This window comes from Python bivittatus, unplaced genomic scaffold (genome assembly GCF_059951505.1).
Source record: "Python bivittatus isolate LINGU-HERP-01145 unplaced genomic scaffold, Pbiv_v1 ctg000850_np1212, whole genome shotgun sequence".
Lineage (NCBI taxonomy): Eukaryota > Metazoa > Chordata > Lepidosauria > Squamata > Pythonidae > Python > Python bivittatus.
In genome coordinates, this window is record NW_028277112.1 from 41,209,170 (window position 1) to 41,227,010 (window position 17,841).

Sequence of the window (17,841 nt, forward strand, 5' to 3'; positions counted from 1 at the left end):
GCTGGAATTGCAATTCCCCAAATTTCCTGCCAGTGTAACAGTTTCAATATATCTAGAGGATGCCACATTGGGAAGACCTGGGATCAAGCAAAAATGAATGAGCCATGTGCACTATATAGAGTTATTAGTCAGCTTCTATTTTCTATACAAGCTTACCATCCTGTGTAAATACTGTCAGGATATGTGAAGTTTTTGAAAAGCCTTAGCTAAAGTAAAGTAACATTATTTCCTGAGAATCTGTTAACTAAAGCTTCACTCTTCAGTTAAACTAGCAAGATCAGTGTCAGACTTCTCTTGACTAAGCAAGAATAGATTTTCAAGGACACAAAAGCTCAGATAACTCAGGTTATTGTATGAAAGCTAAAGAATCCACTAGGAAAGAACTCCTTCAACTGCTGTGAGTCAAATTCAAGACTTATTCATACTGAAATCAAGGTCCACATTCTTGCACTTTTTTTTCCTGTCTATGTGATATTATGGCCTAGAAGCCCATAACATGGGATACTCTTACTCTTACACACTCTTCAGGTAGCCACAGGTTTGACCTGTCTCTCAATTAAGTAACAGATTAATCTGATATCAGGTCTTTTGTTTGTGACCATCTGAAGTAGTGATATGCCCCTTCTGAAAAGCCCTCCCTAGATCCCTTCTTGAGAAAGGTTGCTGAGAGAGTGGTAAAGTTCCAACTATAGACTGCCCTAGAGGAAATTGATTATTTTAACCTGTTTCAGTCAGGATTCAGTCCTGGGCATGGGATTGAAAACTGCCCTGGTTGCCCAGTGGATGATCTACATCAGGGGACTGGGAAATGCTCCCCTCCTGATTCTTCAGACTTCTGAGCGGCCTTCAGTTTCATTGATCATAGTACCCTTCTGGAATGTCTACAAGGATTGGGAGTTGAAATTACTATGCTGCAATGGTTCTGCTACTTCCTAAGTGGATGCTTCCAGATGGTGAGGGGAAGAAGAGGTTGATTAGGCAAAGGTCCCATAGGTTTTGTCTCTTTTTCCCTCTGCCTTTTAACATGTACATGAAGCTGTTGGGAGAGATCCTCTTATAGCTTTACATCACCACTGTGGTCTGGGTCACATAGATGGTGGAAGATTGACTTGGTGCCTGAAGGCTACAAAGATTTGATAGGAAGAATCAAGCTGAGATTGAATCATTACAAAATGGAGGTGCTGTTTGTCCAGAGACAACTGAGTACACAGCTTGTTCCAGTATTAGCTCTGAACAGGAAGGAGTTCCTCTGAAGTAACAGTCCATGGCTTAGAGAGTGAACTAAGGGAGAGGTTTGTTCAACTTTGGCTGGTGTACCTGCTGTGGTCTTTCTTGGAACCTGATGCCCTGGCAATGGTTATTTCCTTATTACCTCTTAGATTGACTGCTGCTTTGGAAAACTACTTGCAAATTGCAAATCCTACTGGTGAGAACTACCAGTGCCATGTCATACTGGCATTGTGGTTGCTCCACTGATTGCCAATAGGCTTCCAAGTACAACTCAAAGTGCTAGTTTTAATACATAAATCTCTGTAAGGCTTGGTACCCAGGTATCTGCAGAATCACTCTGTGCAGGAAGAATCAATTGGTCCAGTGAGGGCATCCCAGAGGGAGATGTTTCATTATATGACCTCCATTATAGAAGTCCTTGTACCTAGAGATCAAAATCATGCTTTCTCTAACCGTATTTCAGAAAGCAGACCAGACCGTAATTTACAGTAGAGCCTTTGATGGTTACTGTTGGCTATAATACTCTGATGCCAAGGCTATACTCTTGAGTTATATGAAGGTTCTTTTTAGAAATTTGCAAATTGCCATGAGTTGACTAAAGTTGGTGGTCTAGAAAACCAGTAAATAACTAAATAAACATCAAGAAATCAAAGTTACATCTTAGCTAAATTTGTAAATGCCAACAAATGTTGTACTGTAATATAGCTTTTAAAATATATTTAAAGCTAATTTTTTTAAAAAAATCTTTAGCTGTTTGAAAGAATTTTAAAATTGTATATGATGCCTGTTTTCTACAATACATTTTGTTTTGAGGAAAAATTGAATGTTGCTGATTATTCAAATAATTGAAACTTTTTAAAGAACAGTTCCTTTGTTTCTGAAGATTTGCACATAAAAATGGCCCAGGTCAGACAAAAGAGAAAGAGTTCATTTTTAACATTTGTTTTAAAAACTCAACATACAAGAAACAGATGAAACTACAGATTCATACATATTTAAGCCATGCATTTTAGCACAGATCAGATTTATTGCTCAGTTGATTTGATTTGAGACAACACCTCCTACAATGTTCTCAACCTTGTGTTTCACTGCATTTAAAAACATTTTGTACCCAAAGCAGCTTACAATCAAACTATTGTTACAATATACTTAAGAAGACAGCAGCATCAGTGAATTACAAACCATCAATGGGATGTGAACTTTGCAATTCGTTCTAAAAACCAATCAGAGAATTCTGCATTTTAGGGGATCAATCAGTGTAAAAGACCACATAACGATTCAGCACAATGTCTACTTAATGTCTTAGGATCTCCCTTCTTTATATTTCTCTTCAGTTTAAGTTTTACTCTACTGAGCTGGGATAATTTTTTCAATGACCAAGATTTTACAAAAATATACAAATAATTTAATATAATTTATTGGCCTTAATAAAATTAATTAGCAATAAGGAGGAGGAAGAGGAGGAGGAGGAGGATTAGCCAAGTATTCTCCCCTGAAATCCACTGTATGGTGAAAAGTTTGGTAAGCTTTTCTTTGTTTCCTAATACATGTCCAGGGAAAGCGTCTCAACATGTCCAAATACAGTGGTACCTCGGAATACGAACTTAATCCGTTCCGTGACTCTGGGTGTATCCCAAGTTGGTCGTAACCCGACGCAAATTTCCCCATAGGGTTCAATGTAAATCTGGTTAATCCATTCCGCCCTCTGAATTTGGTTGCACCCCGAAGCAAATTTTCCCATAAGGTTCAATGTAATTACTGTTAATCCGTTCTGGCCTCTGCAGACCACACGTCAGGGGCGGGAAAACGGCCAGGCGCTGCGTGGCGGGGCAGGAAAACGGTTGGGTGCCGCACCGCGCGGCAGGAAAATGGCTGGGCGCCGCGCGGCAGGAAAACGGCCATGGACCACGTGTCAGGGGCGGAAAAATGGCCGCGGACCATGTGTCAGGGGCAGAAAAATGGCCACGGACCACGTGTCAGGGCAGAAAAATGACCATACCCCGAGGCAGAGTTCGCACATCGAGGTAAATTTTTGCGGCCGGAGCTGGTCATAACCCAAAAAGTTCGTTAGTAGAGGTGTTCGTATCCCGAGGTACCACTGTAATCAGAAGCACATCTCAACTGTGACTTTGCATTATAAATGTTATCTTTTCTCCTTTCTTATATACAAGGTTAGAAGTTCCTTGTTTTTGTGAAAAACGATGTTTAGTGGGGACTGGATGAAATGGAATGCCCTGGTTATTAATAAACCTGCAGCAAAAGCTTGTGTTTGCCCATTCTCATGATATCAAGTCATGATTTGGTTCTAGCTACTATCTCCAATGATCTCCATATTAAACAGAACCTGAAATCGAGATTTGTAAATCTCAGATTAAAGGGTTCTCGGCCTAGCATTTGCCATATGTAGAATCAATGGAGATGTAGACCACAGTTAAACCTAACAAGAGAAAAGCAATGCCTGTTTCAAATGTTGGCTCTTAATTTACCAATAACACTTTGCATCACAAGCCTTGCATATACATCAGCTTAATTCAGAATACAGTCCATGAATATAAATTTATTTAAAGATAACTTTTTTCTTGCTCTGAATAATTTTCTGCATTTTTTCTTCACAGCTTCTTATGGTTAGCAATACTTAGGACAAATTTGGTTCTTTGACTGCTAAAAACTGCCCTTGCCATTTTGTCACCTGGAGTCAAGCTCCCATGAAATCCTCATCTCTCCTTTCATAGTAATCAGGACTTTATTGTGTTAAAATAAGCAGAAGTTTTCCAAAAAGAAAAGTCCTATTCTCAAAGATGGTTTCAAAGGAGAAGAGACAGCACATAGCATTGGTCAAAATTTTTACTTTCAAGAAAGAGATTAATCAAAAGAACGTTCTTTGTTTTCAATGGCTGGCAGAATCATCCATAGCAGAGTTCAATAAAGCCAATTTATCTGTTGCTACCAATCCCTCCTTCCCATTGGAAATACTTAATGTAGCCATGTGTACTGGATGACCAGTGTTAAATCCTCAATTCTGCCTCAATATATTTGTTAAAGATAGCAGAGGCAAATAAAAGTAACCATAATAATGTGAGCAATTCCAAACAGGATGGTAGGGAAAGATACACCATATGAAAACTATCTCCTGGCAGAACCCTCATATGAAACATCATGAATGCCCCAGAATTCATGATGAATTCCCCTCAGGTACCTCTATATTCCCTTTCCTAGCATTTCTCAAATACACTCTTGTCTTGCTCCATTCTTCGAACCTACTGCTTGCAATGTACATCTGTCTCCTTATACCAGGAAAGGGTTAGGGTTAGCTGTTGCCCTCCAGATTACACTGAACTGCTAAGCATTCTTGCCACTAGGTCATGCTGTTTTATGATCTGGTTTGTCAAGATTACATGATATACTAACGTATATTCCATAGAGCACTTTTTATAATCACAAGGACCACTGAATATGGTTGTATAAGTTTAGCTACAACTCTGTTTAGTGTTTCAGGCTGTTGATTGAAACTAGTCTTGTGAATTTATTAACAAGTACCTGGGGAAGAAGGTCTGGCTTCAGTCTTCTTAATGCACTTCCTGTAAGATGCCTTGGGTTCAAGTTACAGCTACACTCCCATTCACAAGGAGATGGCGATATTGGTGTCTGCTCTCTAAATAAATAATAATAATAATATTAATAACAATAAAACAATGTATAGTCAATGCAATTAATCAAGATCAAGCTATCAAATATTAATAATTGAAGATTTGTAGTTACTTTTAATTGTGGATGTTGAGTGCAAGATAACAGTTCTGCCTAGCAAATGATTATAGAAAACATTTCTCTTTTTGACAGATCTCTTCTGTTGCTTAATATTATACATGATAACACTACACATTTATACTACAATTAAAGAATATAATACATCAATAAAAATAGCAAATGGGCCTATTAGAACCATGTTTTTAAACTACTGTCACACTGGTTTCATATCTACAAATTCCTGTGAAACAATAACTAGACTCACATATTGTATTAGGCCACAATTCAGTTTTTTTAGCTCAGTGTAATGTGAGAATCCACCCACTGTGGCTTAACAAATATTATGAATCAAGCCTTTATTGTGTATTGCACCTGGCTTTAAAACACCCTAAAGAGAACACTGAATTATTCAGCAAACCAAGGCTGAAAAATCCTAACTCAGTATAATGTATGAATTCAGCCAATGTTTGAATTCAATGTTTGCAATGTCCTGGGGTAGGAATAGTTAACACCAGATCCATTTTGTCAAGGAGCTTGGCATGGTAAACTACAAGAAGTCAAAGTATTTTAAAATCATTACCACCTGTTCTGGATACTGAAAGAATGACTGAACTGTGGCCTAGCACATTATGTGAGCCTAGTTATTGTTTCACAGGAATTTAAATTCAGAACTATGAACCACTTCTGCAATGCAAAAGAAAAAGAAAAAAGGAAATGCAGGAAGAAGACACAGATTTGCACAAAATCACATCTACTTCTTGATCCAAACAATTATACATTAAAAAAAAGTATTTATGCTATAAATAATAGTAGAGAAATCTGAATAGATACATTGGACTCCTGGTCATTCTGCTGTCCAGGTGCTAACTGTTGATGGATAGCTTCAGGATTTCCATGCAATCTGTTTTATAGTTCTCAGTCTTGAAGCTAAGTTGGCTTACACAACATTAAACTAGAGAATTTTTGTCTGTCTCATCTCATGCATAGCTAGCCTGTGATGGAAGATGGAGTACAGCAGAGACTGGCAACGTAGTGCCCAGGACACCTCTAGATAGTATCTTCAGAATTGCCAAATAACTTAAAAACTATGTAAATTAATCCCTTTAAATGAGCAAAATATCACAAGCTCACCGCATTTCACAAGATTTTACACATCAGATCTTGCAAGATTACAGAGAAATGCCAAAATCCTGCAAATGTCAGTGGTAACAAGAAGGTTTTGTCATTATTATATGAAATTGTGCAAGTGAGATTGCTGAAATCTTGTGACACTTTGGATATTTTTATTTTGTTTTACAGATTTTTATTTTTACAATTACACAGTTGTGCCTAGTACTTGAAGAAGTTGCTCACTCTTGGAGAAGAGGAACAAGCACCTCCTAAATCTAGTTGTTAATTCAAATGAAAAGCACTTTGCAAGTGGCTAGACAAAGAATGTTTGTATTCCTATTTTATATGCTCTGGAACAAATTTCATCTTGAAAACAAGTTCTAGAAATGGACTTTGTTCAAAACAAGCCCAGCCATGCAGTCCCAGCCTTTTGTTCAACCAGGCACTTTGCAAGTACTCTAAGCATAATTTCTTCATACAAGTAGGTCACACATAATGATTTCAGAGTCAGTTCCAAACACTAACCTCTTCTCCTCAGCCACCTACCTACAGGTGTTTCCTGTAGAGAGATGTCAATTAAGTCCAACTTTTAATTAATTCCAAGCCTACTACACAGGCTTCTCTCTCTCTCTCTCTCTCTCTCTCTCTGGCTGTTTTTCCTCCATCCATCTACTCATCACATACAATGCCATTAAAAGGATAATTCACCTTCTAGCACCCTTACTTATTCATAGCTTTGTGCTGAACAACCAGCTGGATGACTCTGATCCTTTCCCACCACACCCTAAACAGAACTGGACTGCACTTGTTAACCTGGAAGTTTCCACCTTTATATAGCTATGAAAACCCTGTATGCATACAGATATCCCTAAAATAAATTACTTATTTTAATCTCTATTTCACAAGCTGGTTATAGGAACCAGATAATAAAATCAGAAGCATGTTGATATTTTCACCATTTGTATCTCTCTTTTATTTACTAGCCTGCATTCATTTTCCACCTTAAGCTAACAATGCCAGAGAAATTACATCCCATATACCTTCTATACATCAAAACATCAGACTCTCCAAGTCTGGCAAGCTCTCAACGCTCACAACCTCACCCCCCAAAACTGGGCACCAAAATATTGATTTCCAGAAGTGCAATTTTTGGCTTTCTTTTGTTTGATCAAAAGAAACAGCGTCAGCTAGGCTTAATGAACTTACTCTCCATTAACTTTCCAACCCCCAGTTCACCAAAAAGCAATTAAAATTAGAGCCACATCGTCTATAGTGATATTTGCGCTGTTCCAATCACACTACCTGCTACCTATGCTGCTCCAAGGCCAATTATTTATTCAAAAATAGAATACAATTGTGGCCTACCTCAACAAAAGCATAATTAACCCCACTCTACATCTTTCAGGAGGACTGCCAATTTATTTGGAAGGTACCCATTGGGGAAAAGTATTGAATATTATGTATATCCAGTTAACCTATACAAATACATGAAGCTTTAATTTTCTTATTCTGTTTGCATATTTTATTTTAAATATGTTATTTTAAGAATAGTTTGGGAATAAACAATGCAGCTAAAGAATAGGGATGTGTCAACATTTTCCCCCAACAGAGTCTGCAGGACAGCTTGAAGGTCAATTAATAAAGATACTTTATCTCTGAATCTAAAATGGGGAAAGAGAACCTACTGAATTTCTGATTAAGCCCCAATAATTTGCCATATATCAACTAAAGGCACAGAAGTGAAGAACTGACAGGAAAACTGTTCTATGGAATCAAGAGGTTGTTCTGAGCTTCAGAATGGGAAAGGGGAGGGATATAAATGTGTTATATGAGTCAAAGACAAACAGGCCATAGAAATTTTCCATGCTCTGTGTCTCAAATCCATATGAAGCTATTATAGGCACATTTTAAAAACAGTTTGCAGAAGAGAGACTGCAATATACATTTCAAATGAAGTGAGATAAGCAAGCCAAGACAAATCAAAACCTACACGAGAACAGCTAAGTCAAAAATATTCAGCTTTTCTTGTCTTCAGCAATAACAATCCTTCTGAAGTTGTTAAATTAAAAACATTTCTTGGCAGTATGTTTTTCCAATCTGTTGCCTTTCCCAATCCAAGGAACTTCCATTTTAAGGAAAGGAAGATTTAATCAGAGCAGGGATATTTCAAAAGAAAAAGGACCTCCATTTTATTTTAAAGTTCTGTTAGTCTTTATGAGTATACATTTGTATACAGGGTGTACAGGGTGGAGTTCCTGTCTCTATATAACAAACAGCCAATAAGAAAGTTAGACTGCATTTGATACTGATTTATTCATTTGCTTTATTTTAGAGTAGACATATAGAGAATTGTACCCTGAAGCCAAGTGCTGTGTGTGCAGGAGTCTGACCTTAACATGCTACAATCACCCTCACAGCGCAGATGTCCTCATTTCAAAGAGAAAAACATACCTAGCAAGTCATTTTGAGATGTAAAACAACACAGTACAGGTAGTCTTTGCTTAGTGACCACAATTGGGAGTGACAACTCCATCATTAAGTGCCACAATCACTAAGCGGAAAATCATATGACCATGACAGACTTATGTCACTTCCCATTCAGTCGTTAAGCAAGACATCACATGACTGCGACTTGCAATTTTACTTCCATGTTCTCCATTAACTCTGCTTGTTGGAAGCTGGTTGTGAAGCACAGGAATGGAGATCACATGACTGTGGGACACTGCGACAGTCATAAATATGAGGATTGGTCGTAAAGCTGGTTTTTTTTACACGGTTGTAACTTTGAACGGTTGCTAAACAGTAAGTGAAGACTACCTGTAATTCATCACCATACATTTTTCTTTCAGTTTATCCTAGGTTCTATCCTATTTGTGTCTTCCAAAACTATTCTGCTGATTCTTGAATAAAGGCAACTTGCATTTGAATTATATGCTTGCAGCTATTGGAGTCCAAGATAATGCTGATACTAAATTAAAATTAACATTCGCAATACCACCCTTGATAAGTCTGCTTAATAAAAAACATTTAAATTAAATGGGATTTACTCCTACATAAGTAGGTAGACTCACAATTCCAGACACACTTAGAATGCAATTGTATTCCCAATATGGTGCCCTTCAGAGATGTTTTTCCACAACTTCTGTAACTCTCATCCAGCATAATTAAAGGCCTATGTTTGGGTATTACAAGAATTTTTAGTCTAATACATGTGAAGGTTATGTTGGTGGGACAGCTGCTCTACTACTTTACTTGAAAGCACTGTAAGAACTTAATTCTAATAAAGTTATCACAAATATTTAATTCCTTTACAACTTATTTCCAAGCTATAAAGCTCTGCTGTGGCTTTAAACTTTTAAAAGTTTACTTTATATCAATATATTTATGGGAAGACATGTTCTCTTACTTATATATAACAACAGCCAGCTTTTCAGTGACAGTTAATAATAGAGGGAATAAAAAAGAATTACAAAAAGACCATGAACATCCCAGTGTTGATGGTTTATTTCCAACACAGAATGTAGAATAAGACATTGAATGAACACGCTTAGAATTGTATTTTTCGTTTTAGCACTTATAGGAGGCATACAAGTCTGAAAATAAATTGAAAAAAAAATTATACTGGAAGTGAATGAGCAAAAGAGGCAATATGGTTGTTAGTGTTCTGGAGAAACCAAGCTTCATTCAGCCATAGAACCCATTAATCCTAATCTATCTCCCTGGGGAAGATGGTGGGTGAGAATCATACACACTCCGTTAGCAATTTGGAAGAACAAAATAAAAATGTAATTAAAATAAAGCGTGTTGATAGCGGTCCTCCTCCTAAACTGAAAAAAGATACTACTCTAGAAATCTATGCTAAAGTACAGTACAGAAAAATGTTTGTAGCTCTTTTTTTTTTTAAATTTTAAAGCAAGTTTCTAGTATTCATGGCTACAAATAAGGTTCTGAAAGTGGGCAATGCTACTGATTTTTCAGGAGATATTTCAGAAAACAATTTTTTTATTATCTTGCTTTAATTGTTTTGTAATCTACACAGCCCAGAGTAGTACAGTCAATACATTTAATAAATACACAAATATATAAATAAAATAGAGGGGGTCTCTCGAATCTGCATAATTTCTTTTTTTTTTTTCCCTCATGAGGAAAGAAATAATAAAAATGGCAGAATTATTTGAAGAAGTTACAAAACTTCTCATTTTAAATTTAGGAAGGGGTGATATATAACAAATTATAATAAACAGATAAATAATAATTAAACAGTGAACATACAGGGAAAAAATTAATTAATAAGCGAATTAAAACTGAAGAGAAAGGGATCCATACAATATTAACAGAGAACTTGCTTAATCCTTTAACTTATTCTTAAATCTAGACCATATAGCAACATGTTGCTCCATCTTCTCATTTTTATAATATAAAGACATTTAAATAATAAATAATATTTTAATCAATAAGAAACACCTTCCATTAACATCAGAAATGAACATTTCTTTCCCCCTGTGTAGAATAATTCCCTTTGCCAAATCCCAGTTCTTCATATCATGTTAAATTCCATAATTTAGGAATATTCAACATCATATTTACATCTTTAACTGCTATAATTTCCTTAAGCTTTGTTAATTTATGTAATGACTACTGCCTATGATGTAGGTCTCAGAATGTAGATTCTTAATTGGATTTGAGATACTTGGCCACAGAATTTTAATTCTCATTCAACATATATAGTTCCACATCTCCCTTGGGGCCACTTTTATGTAAACAAGAATTACCTGCAAAGAAACCTGTACACTGAATAGTGTAACAGAGGTTTTAAAAATGCAACAAAGTTTCAATAACAGTCTTTAACATTCACATCTCCTCCCAGATGATGGTAGAATCATCATGTTTAATTACTCCTGCACTATTTCTCACATGGTATGTTTAAATCCTGAGTGTGAAACTGAAACACACACAAAATGGGCGTAGGCATTTGTAGTCTCTAACCAAGCCAATAATTCCCATGGTAAACATTTAGCTAATCTGAAATTATTATTCCAATGTCTCTAAAACAGGACAAGAATCAAAGTTGTTCTGGTCTAAAGTAATTCTAATGCCTTGAGTGAAATTTGTAACTTAAAAATTAAACATTTAAAAATTGACATTACTATGGAAAACTATGTTATACCTAAAATACTTGGAGAAAATATTATAAAGCCTTAGTGAAACATATCAGACATTGACTTCAATGTACAGTGGTGCTTAAAAGTTTGTGAACCCTTTTGAATGTTCAATATTTCTGCATAAATGTGACCTAAAACGTAATCTGTTCTCCACACGTCCTAAACCTAAAGAGAACCCAATTAAACAAATGAGTCAAAAACATTATACTGTACTTCTTTATTTATTGAGGAAAATGATCCAAAGCTACATATTTGTGTGTAGCAAAAGTATGTGAACCTTTGCTTTCAGTAACTTGGGTTCACAAACTTTTAAACATCACCCTTATTCTCTGTGTGGGCCAGATGAACTAAGATTTGTTTTCCATAGACTTTTCCCACATATGTTATCATCTCAACAGCTACTTTAGAAATTAATCTATAATTTGCCTTGAACAACATCTGAAGAGATTAAATTGAACTAAGCTACCCAAGTTAAGCTGTAATGACAGCTAACATACAAGCCATCAAAAACCAGGATAAGCAAGCATTAAATGGGGCCAGACTGTGATTTTGTAGATGGCAAACTAGGAGCGGACCATAGACAGGATGACAAATTGTGCTGGATTCCAAGTCCCATAAACCAAACAATAAAAGCTAAGGAGTTTTTGGGACTAAAGTTAAATATAAAATGGGACTAAAGACAACCAAACTAATGACAACAAATACAACAGCCGGCCTTAGAATTGACAATGAAGATATCAAAAGAGTAAATAGCTTCTGCCTTTTAGGAACCATCATCAACAGTAAAAGAACAAGCAATCAAGAAATACACCTCAGACTAGCACTTGATAGAGTAGCCATGAAGGACTTGGAAAAGATATTCAGTTGCTGTGTTGTATCTATACCTACCATGGTTAGAATAGTGCAAGCAATGGTATTCCCTGTGACACTCTATGGAAGCAAAAATTGGACTTGGATAGAAATAATATTGACATTTTTGGACTTTGATGTTGGAGAAAACTTCTGAGAATACCATGGATACCCAAGAAAACAAACAAATGGAGCATCAAATAAGTCACCCTAGAGTTCTCACCCAAGGCACAAATGACTAGGCTCAAATTAACATACTACAAACACATTATGTGAAGATCTAGTTCTCTGGAGAAGACTCTAATGCTTGAAAAGGTAGAAGAGAAGAGAAGAAGAGGATGACCGGCAGCAAAATGGATAGACCTGAAGGAACAGATTAGGGACAGATTTTCTTGGAGAAAATCCATCTGTATAGTCACTAAGAGTCGACGCTGACTTGATGGCACATAATAAATCAATCAGTGACTTGAGGAATTCAAGTGCAACAGCATGAGGAATACCAAAGACTCCCCTCCCCTCCTGTAAAGCACAGGTCTAGATTTTGCCTCATTTAAATTCTACGCTATGTACTGCAGTTAATAATACTTAATTAGTAGGATAAAAGTACCACACTGTTACATATTTATATATGGTATGTAGTTTCTCATTTTAGAGGAATCCCAATTACATCATAATGGAAGGCTGCCATCTAAAGGAACAAAACTGAGATACACCCATACATATCATACCTGAACTGAGCTGTTTGAATATGCACATGAGTTTCTCTGGAATGAACAATCTATTTGCATTTCAATGATGCTCTTTATGGTAGCAAAACTTAATTTGTGACTCTCATTCCTTGATGCATCAGTGTTCTGAAGGATTTTGTAAATGAACCGCACACTGCTATGTTTGATTAATGCTACAATGGAAGGCAGCACAAGAACACATATTTTCATTTTCTCTTGGTAATCAATAGCACAGTCAATACTAAGGTGTAGTTTGACCAGCCTGATTGTCATATCAGTGATCAACATACTGGACTTTAAGAAAGCTTGAAGAAGAACCCCATCTTCAAGCTATAAGATCCTTATGGTGGATTACATACTCTCCTCAGTTGACAGAAGCATACCACTGATCCATTACCAGCACAGTGACTCCTAAACTACCAAACAGAGAACATGCGCATTTGTTTTATCTTCAGTATGAAACCCTTTTATACTGCATGCAACTTGAGACTAGGAAACAATGGGACTTTCTTTGCTTGCGCTGTATACAGACAAATGCTAAAAGAAACATACATGACCCCTGCACATACCTCAGGGCAGTGTAGCAATTTAGAGTGTCAGATTAAGACCAGAGCTCCAAATTCAAGGGCACACTCAGGGATGAAAACTCACTGGGTGACTCTGGACCAGTCATTGTGGGCATTACCTAATGGCATCAATCTATAACATCTTTTGTTTGTTTGCACAAAACCTTACTCTTGTGGCAGGAGGCAGTTGGGACCTGGTACAATAGAACACCCCCGTGACAGCATCTATCAATTCGGCAAGGGATTCAGTTTGCTTCCCATGTGGCTATGAAGCACAACTTACCTCATACCCTATGGGAATAAAACTGGAGCAGGAAGTATTGTGTAGTCTGCCCTGAGTTTCTGGAGGGAGTGCAGGATGTAAATCTACACATAACTTCTGGTGCACATGGATGTCTCTTTTGGTTATAATTCCAGAGCATGTAAGCATTTTATTTTAAGTCCTTCTCACAGACAACATATGTGATCTTAAAAAATGGAAGATTTTTCAGAAGGGTCAGAACCATCATGAAAATCTGTTTAAAATTTAGTGCTTGAAAATGTATTTATTTATTTAATAAATGTATAGGCTGCTCATCTCACATACAACTCTGGCTGGCTCCCTTCACATACGAGGTACAAATATGAGTGGACAGGATCAGGTCAATGCAAGCGACTGTACCCTTCTCACAGGGATCAGGTTAAAAGTTTCACCAGTTGAAAGTTCTTACTGGTCAAAAAAGCAAGCCCTTTAAAAAGAGGGCTGGTAAACCTCAGTGGGATGGAAGGGGCTTGAGAAACTTGTGTCCCAGTGTTAGGAAGAAAGAGGACAGCTAATGAGTTCAAAAACAGAAAAGACAAGAGTGAAAGAAGTAACACGTAAGACGACACTTAGAGACAAGACAACAACAGCAACAGCACAGAAGGAGAGAACCCAGCAGGAGAGCTATAGTGGTTTAAGTAAAGGCGAGGATTATGGTAGCGGTAGTGACAGGTGAAGAGCCTGGGGTGGTGACACAAAGTTGTCAGGTGCCCAGTGGAACATCAGCTAAGCTGGTAGAAAGTAGGCTCAGGACACACTGGAATGTAAATATGGCTCTGGAAGAAGGAAAGCATCAGAAAGAAGGACACTTAAGGTAGAAGAGCAGCCCAAGGCTGGCAAATAGAATAAGCAGCCAGGCCAAAAGGAAGAATTGATAGGAGAGCTAGGAGTAGCATGCAATAACGGAGCCCACAGTGACCACTGTGGAATGCAAGGCAAGTGAAAGACAACTCAGGAGAAAAGGGCTCCAGATTATCTGAAACCTTAGAAGAGCCCAGACAGGAGGTACAGAAGCCAGTAAAGGGCTGATCACTGAACCCCTAGCAGTAGCACTGAGTCACCTAAATAAGCTGAAATGGAAAAGGCCTTGCAAGGTCTAGAAGACACAACTTCCAAAAGAGTCCCACCAGAAACAGTCTGGCCCAGCAGAACTAGCTGACAATGGAGATCAACTTCAGCACAAGATAACCAAGGGAGAGGTGGCTGGTGATGCCAGGACTAGGATCAGGATCAATAATGCTGAGAACCTGGAACAGAGTATTGCACAGAGATTATAGCTGAAAATAAGTCAAGTCTAAGGAAAGAACAAAAGGCAACTATTTAGATAAAGCTACAGAATAATAGACATTAACATGAAGTGGAAGAATAGTAACAGAGGCTAGGATAAAACTAAATCAGGAATATCGGACAGATTCAGAAGATACCTCTTGGAGGTTTATTTTAAATAAGAAAGGGATAGGTAACTTTTCTTTTGTAATATACATACAATTCACTTTTGCAAAAAAAACATTTTTCCCAAGGGAATTTGGCATGCCTGTTCTGCCTGGGTGTATACCATCCCTGAATTTATGAGAACAGAAATGCCATCCAGGCACAATCCATTACATTCCCCTCTTGATTTGCCACTGCAATGAGTCTGCAGTGGCTTCACTATATCATTTTCATCCCAAAGGTTTATATGCTGTAACCCACCATGCTTTGATTGATCTCAGCAAAAAAATATGCCAGACGAGAGCATTAGCTATGTGCCATTGAGGAAATATATTTAGCTTCTGCAGCTACTTAAGTTATTTCTCCCTCATTTGCACATAATGCATGGTGCAAATCTGGACACAGATTCAGAGTAAATATTTATCTTTGCACTGACTCATTCACCCAACCTAGGACTCACCCGGGTTGCTGCCAGAGGTTTGCATGTCGAACCACAGGTAGCAGTTCTCTCTTATTAAGGGGAGTGATCCCAACTGCAGCTTCAAGAATAGCTATGTACTTCTTATACTTCATCCTGTCTCTTTTAATGCAGTGTTGAATTAAGCTACAACCTGTATTTGGCTGCTGCATTGGAAATCATCTTGTCTGAGCAAGCTGATTAAACCACAGCAACATTTTTCAAAATGGATTGCACATGTTGCCAGCTGGAGACATAGCAACATTTGGAAAAAAAGTAAAAACATTCCTGACAGATTCTCTGAAAACGTCACTGTTATGTAATTCCAGTGATCTCTGAATAAAGCACTAATGGAAATGAAGCAAGAGACAATCATGGTCCTAAGCCTGGTCTGATAATGGACACTCTCCAATTTACTAATCCTCAGCTAAACCTCCAAGGTTTATAATCTTCCAAGCACTAAAGGAGAAGCAGGTGATTTCATATTTCAAATGAAGAGCTGCTGAAGATTCATTCACTACACTTTCCATGGCATTCCATACTTTATGAGCCAAGCTAAGAGGAGGAAGGAAATGGTACATTAAATATACATTTACAGTAGTGGATGCTGAAGGGTTGTAAGCAAAAGATGTGCTCAGAACTAAGCAAGCTGTCACAGCTCACTAGTCAGCAAATGCTCTTTTGCAGCCATAGATTGCCTATGGCGCGTTTGCAGGAAAATGTTTATAAATCAAGGAGAACATTTGGCACGTGCACGGTCTCACTTTCCCCCCACTGACTCCTGGTTTCAGGCCAGGCCAGGCCAGCCCAGAAATGACCAGCATAACCCACACAAATCCTAACAAAAGGAAGAGCCTAACTCCAAGCAGTCCTACATGACAGGACACGTATTCACTATGTATTCTATTGCTGAAGTTATTTGTGCTTGATGTAGAATTAATTAATCTTATATTCACTCAGCCAGGAGCTTAAAGAATGAAAAAAAGTCAGAACATTTTGGATCAACTTTCCATCTTCAGTTTAAAATCCTCATTAGACAACTGCTAAATCTCTTCTAACAATTTTGAAGGGCTTAGAGAGTGCTTGGACAAGCAGCGAAACGTATCAAACCAAAAGGAAAGAAGTCCAGTTGCCGTGACTCAACCTCCAGGTAATTCCACCTGGATGACTGAGAATCTTTGTCAACTTTTGCTTGAAAGCATTATTCATAGTACAAGAAATGCAAAAGCTACCATGCACCACAAAACTGAGGGGTGGGGGTTTGGGGAGGGGTACATTTGTGTGTGTGTGATACATTACAAAATCTGAAAACTTCAAGGAGAGGCCATTAAAATGAAGTAGAAGTTCTCTGAACTCAAGTATATCACTGTGATTATATTAGGACATAAATACGAGGTACAAGTACACACAGTGAAAGGGAGGAATAGTTCTGAAATAGTAAAAGCACCATCTAAATTCACAAACATAACTTTCAAACATTAAAATAATTTAAAACCAAAAGTAAAATAGATAACACAATAAAGATATTTGTGCATAGGTTTTCCTTCCAAGGAATAAGCTATTTATTCAATGTTTAACCTGCTATTCTTTCATAGACCAGATCAGTTCTTTTCATAAATTTCAACTGTCAGAAGATTTCAGAGAAATAGGATAGGGATACAGAGACCACATAAGACATAAGAGTTTCATGGCTGTGGGGAACCCCAACCAAGTTTTATCAATGCTCTTTTTAGTCAAGGGAAGGCAAGTCTTCTGATGTTTCACATTTCAGTTTCCATCAGATCTAGCCAGCATAACTAACAGCAGCAGACTGTTGGAACTCCACTCCAAAATATTTGGAGGATGCCTCTGCCCTAGTCATTACAGTATTCTGTCTCTCAATGTATCTCTTTCCCAGTTTTCCAGTCCATTTAACTCCCTAGTACCAAAGGCTCATCAGTTTTCTAAACCTATTCACTTATTTTGCTTTTAATATGAGCACTCCCAGATTTGGGGCAACAGTATAGTCCCAAACAGCATGCAAGAAATTTACAACTTCTAATAAAAGGAGTTGTTAACCCAGCTGATCAGACAGGTGATTGCTAGTTTTGGTTTCATTTGTCTGATCAGAGTTCACCCATTAGAACTTCAGGAAATCCCATATCTGGCTTTTGAACAGAAAAAGCACTTACAACATTATTTTTCCAAACAAATCACTGATTAAGCTCTCAGAAATTTCAACAACCTTCATTGTTACCTCTCAAAAATAATTATCTGGAAATTC

The 17,841-nt window shown here is 37.4% G+C and overlaps 1 protein-coding gene across 1 annotated transcript in view; it reads right to left on the reverse strand.

The window, feature by feature from the left end:
• TJP2 (tight junction protein 2) overlaps positions 1-17,841 on the reverse strand; it is an 83,095-nt gene that overhangs the window by 60,373 nt on the left and 4,881 nt on the right. The window contains exon 2 of the mRNA XM_088130444.1: positions 4,768-4,882. The gene's annotated coding sequence lies outside the window, so the exon portion shown is untranslated. The remainder of the gene's footprint in view (positions 1-4,767; positions 4,883-17,841) is intronic.